General features: G+C 36.4%; 1 pseudogene; it reads left to right on the plus strand.

Moving 5' to 3' along the window:
* The first annotated feature begins 3,861 nt into the window (after nucleotides 1–3,861).
* LOC113834488 lies at nucleotides 3,862–3,962 on the plus strand (annotated as a pseudogene).
* The last annotated feature ends 1,470 nt before the right edge of the window (nucleotides 3,963–5,432 follow it).

Raw genomic sequence — 5,432 nt, forward strand, 5'->3', positions numbered from 1 at the left:
GTCCATACTGAGTACTGGACTCATAAAAGCCTGAAGCATGAACTTCCAATCTTTTGTGGTTTCCATAACATGAAGACCCAGACTCAGATATTCTTTCAATTGTATGTCTAAAGAATTACCTTGCACCTCTACATATACAATACACTTTTCAGTATTAGCACATCCTGAAATACAACAGGGAGCAATAAGTTACCTGATTGTCATTAATATTGCACAATAGTTATATATAGTACACAAAGAAAACATTCAAATATGCCATGATGATTTATTAAGAAAATAAGCATACTGGCCAGTTCAACTTCAGACTTAAGGTATTACCATTTCTAATAAGTATCACGTGATTCCTTCACAGTGTGACATTTGACCTGGCATAAGATCATTACCAAATTGATCTTCCACTGGCTTCTCCTTGAATCCTCTGTTCTAAATAATCACTAGAAAAATGAGTGCCCCCACTTTCCCTTGATATGGAGCATGCTGGGTATGGCTTTTCTATGTCCTTCCAGAAGACACTGCATATGTTCTCTTTTTCAATACAGATCAACTCATTGCCAAATGGGGCTCCAATACATTTCATAGTATGTAGCCAGCGCTCTTCTGTGTCATAATGGGTCCTGCATCTGCTTATAAAAATAATAACTCAGAGGCTTAATAGTTACAATTGTTTGGCCAATGGATCAGGCTTATTACTTGCTAACTCTTAAATATAAATTAACCAATTTCTATTAATCTTTCTATCAAAATGTGTCCTGTGGTTTGCTGTTAATGTTTGTACATCTTTCTCCACCAGTGGCTGTAGCTGTATGTCCCTAGATCCCACCTACTTACTCCCTGTACTCAGTTTGGCTTTCCTGCCTAGTTATACTCTGCCCTACAATAAACCAAAGCAGCTTTATTTATCAACTAATAAAAGCGACACATATTCATAGCATATAGAAGGATCTGGTGTGAGATGCCTAACCACTGATGGGAGGCATCTGATCATACATTGAAAGTTGTTGGATTTTAAACAAATTGCTCCAGTCAGTAAAGGGCTTGTTGTATAAGCATAAGGACCTAGTTGCCCTCCATCAGTGCATCTTTAAAAAAAAAAAAAAAAAAAAAAAAAAAAAACCTGGGCCCAGTAGTATCTGTCTGTAACCTTCGCATTAGAAAAGTAGAGACAGGGGATTTCCCTAGGCTGACTGGCAAGTATACTTAGATCAATCTGTGACTTCCAGATTCAGAAAGATACCCCATCTGAAAAATGTAAGTGGAGATAAACTGAGGAAGACACCCAACATTGATTGCTGTCTTCTCCGAAAACAGGCACACACACACACACACACACACACACACACACACACACATTCACACACAAACACACTCACACACACACACAAGTTATGGCACTGTGCATGTAAACTCAATATAAACATATAGTCACATACATATACTACACACCAGTGTTTCTCAGCTTCCTAATGCTGTGACCCTTTGATACAGTTCCTCATGTTGTGGTGATTCCCAGCCATAAAATTATTTTCGTTGCTACTTCATAACTGTAGTTTTGCTACTCATTGCAAATGTTTTACAATGGTTGGAAACCACAGGTAGAGAACTGCTGCTACATACACACATGCGCATATAAAGAACTAGCAGTTATTTCTTTTACCCTAAATGATATGTAAGAATAACAAAAGGCAACCAATATCATTTTCTCAAGAGACGCATCCAATTGTACATTATGACTAAAATCTGGGCATGTTGAGAATACTGCTGTCTTTCCCACACCAGAACAAGGCTCCAAACCCCCAGATTTTTTCAAAATAGTAAATAACATTTCTCTTTTTTTTTTCAAGACAGGGTTTCTCTGTGTAGCTTTGGAGCCTATCCTGGCACTCGCTGTGGAGACCAGGCTGGCCTCGAACTCACAGAGATCCACCTGCCTCTGCCTCCTGAGTGCTGGGATTAAAGGGTAAATGACATTTCAAAAAGCATAATTTCCAAGGAAATAACTGTCTTATAAAGATACAGAAAATAGTATTTTTCATTAATTCAAATTTACTGATGATATTTTATTGACAAGTAATATCTTACTTGAATTTAGATAGAGTGATATCTATCCTTTGCAGGATTACTTCTTAGGCAATCTCAACATCCTGGAGAGCATACTAGAAGCTGAAATAAAAAAATAAAATAACATAAAGAAATCATCAAGGACACTCAAGTAGAAGCAATGGATCCATGCATTGAACATGCTAGCTTTCCCCAGAGGTTAGCATATATATTGACACACACATCAATCAGACTCCAAGTCCCTGAGATAACCAAGAAGAAAAATACAATATTTCCAGTATATCAATGCCTATTGGATAGTTTTATGTTAACTTGACACAAGCTGTCATCATTGGAAAGGAATGAACCTCAATTGAGAAAAGTGTCTCCTTAAGTAATTTTCTTAATTAGTTGTTGATGAGAGAAGCAAGTCCATTTGGGCTTATGGCATCCCTGGCTGGTGGCACTGTCTTATGTAAGGGAGGGGGCTGAGCAAGCAGCACCCCTTCACCCCTTAGCAGCCTCTGCATCAACTCCTGCCTTCAGATTACTGCCCTGTTTCAGTTCTTGCAATGACTTCCTTCGTTGATAAACACTGATGTGGAAGTGTAAATTAAGTGAACTGTTTTCACCAAAACTTGTTTTTGATAAGTGTTTCATGATAGCAATAGTATTCCTAAAATATTATAAGATTAAGTTCTAGAGAACAATATTTGGGGAAATTATATTTAAACAAAATACAAGCAAATACATGCCCATATTTATCTTTGCCATGAACAGGCCCTTGAATCTAAACTGCTAGCCTACAGAGAGACCTTGAGAATGATCATCCAATTTCAAATTCACACTGATATTTTTAAGGTTTCATTATGAAGGATGGTTTGCTGACTTACTGCCAAACATTTCTGATGTTTTTATAAGGCTTAGGTATTGACTCAATCTTTTGGAAGGAGACGATTGACCCCACAAAATAATGTAATTAAAGATTGGCAACAGCTTACTCATTTCAGATGATAAAACTGTGTTTCTACTTTTGACACATAAGTTTTAATGTTCCTATTTGTGTTTTTTTCTGAAATCAATTATAGTTTTTGTTAAGTCTAATACTTTGTAAAATGATGATTATGGGAGATGTCTATACCACAATAAAGCACAGGTGAGCATTAGTTTGGATTGTTATTCTTGAAGACTGCTTCTATGGCTTGCAAAAATATTTGTCAGCTGCAAAAGACACATCCTGAAATGGACTATTGAACAGATTCATGCAGAGGACTAGGCTACACATTATTCTAAACAGCATGTTAAACTCTGAATAATAATCTTGTAACCACCATTTTATACAACATAATCATGGGTAGTCAGGTAGTAATCTTCCCAGTAGAAGGAGGAAATATAATCTTTTGTAGATTTAAGAGATAAGCAGATATTTTAGACATGACCACCTGCCCAAGAATTCTAAAAGCTGGGGTTTTAATCACACAGGATCAAAATGGGTCTCATCTTCATGAAAGTAAAGAGCTATATTTGGTTTATAACTTAAATAAGCTTGGAGAAAGAGCACAAGCTCCAGGTGATAAGATACCCTGGGCAACACAGAAATAATAGCTTGTAAGGAATTATTTGTGATTATTTCTCTGACCCAATGACTCTGCAGTAACAAATAATTATTATTTAGGACACTGGAAATGCAGCAGTTTCCTTCCTGGCAAGAGACTCTCCCTTTGGGACCGAAGTCTGGTGCTTCACTCTTGCAGTTCTGTACTCTAACATCTCAACATACCTATAGGAAAACATAACCCCATACAAGAAATTCAGTTTAAAAAAGCTATAAGTGAGTGAATGCTAAAATTGGACTGAATCAGAGAAAATTTGCATGGTCCCTGTGGAAAGATAGCATACAAATTCTTGAAGCCCTCCACATTTTTGTTGATGTGGCCAACACCAGCAAAAGGTAAAATTTTTCTTTAGTTCCTAAAGAAAAAATTCAATGTATCTGCTATAATAACATAAAACTTTAATAAGCAATTTAAATATTGTTAAGTAAACAAAGACTATTAATGTACTTTATCTCTGCTTATTAATATTGGATGTCTAGGATACCACAGATTTTCTATGTTTTTGGTAGCTTTTATTTAAAATAATCTCACTAGAATCTAGCTTACTACTACAGGTATTGAGCTCAAAAAAGTTACAGGTGACTAGCTGCCTTTTGTCAATCAGATACTAGCTTCTTGTTTAAACCCTAGATGTGTTCCCAATGTGTGCTCATTTAAAAGGTCTACTTCCATCCTGTTAGGTACATTATGAAAAATTGTCTTTGACTTCTGCCAGAGGAGTGAGTAGACCAGATCTTCACTTTTCCCTCTGTTCTTCCAGACACAGCCCTTTAGTTTCACCAACAGCTCTGTAACACAACATCTGTTGCAGCCTTTCCTTCTGCCTTAAACTCATCTTTTGAGGATCCCACAGATATTCCTCTCCTCACCACCCTTCCCCACTCCTTGCTTTATTCCAGCCTGGAATTTCAGCAGGAATCCCTGTAAACCCAAAGGCCAATCCTGCCAGGGAAACAGATAGTCCAAATGTGGATATTCACCACTCATTTTATTCCACTCCCAATACCCCCAATTCTACTTCCACATCCATTAGAGGACTAATAACCAACATACATAAACATCTCAAGAATCTTCATATAAAAAATCAAGTAATCCAATTGAAAACTGGGGTACAGATCTAAACAGAGAATTGTCAATAGAAGAAACTCAAGTGGCTAAGAAATACTTAAATGTTTAACATCCTTAGCCAACAGGGAGATGCAAATTAAAAGTATTTTGACTTTTTATCTTACCCAGTTAGAATGGTTAAGATTAATAACACAAGTGATATCTCATGCTGGTGAGCATGTGGAATAAGGGGAACATTCCTCCATTGATAATGGAAATGCAAACTTGTACAGCCACTTTGGAAATCAATATAATGATTACTCAGAAAGTTGAGAATCAATCTACCTAAAGATACAGCTATACCATTTTTGTACATATATTCAAAGGGCAACTCTCCTACCAAAAGGACACTTGATCAACCATGTTCACTGTTGCTCTTTTCATAATAGCTCAGAAATGGTAAACAACCCAGATATCCCACAACAGAAGAATGGATAAAGAAAATGTGATATTTTTACACAAGTATTACTCATGTCTTTAAGAAAGTGCTATCATGAAATTTACAGGAAAATAGATAGTACTAGAAAAACTCACCCTGAGAGAAATAACCCCAAATGACAAAGATAAATATTATATGTATTCACCTACAAATGGTTATTATGTTTGAAATAAATGATAAACAAATTGCAGTCTATACAAGACGGGTTTAGAGGAATTGAGTAGGAGGGACAC

Source organism: Cricetulus griseus, chromosome 2 (assembly GCF_003668045.3).
Source record: "Cricetulus griseus strain 17A/GY chromosome 2, alternate assembly CriGri-PICRH-1.0, whole genome shotgun sequence".
Taxonomy (NCBI): Eukaryota; Metazoa; Chordata; class Mammalia; order Rodentia; family Cricetidae; genus Cricetulus; species Cricetulus griseus.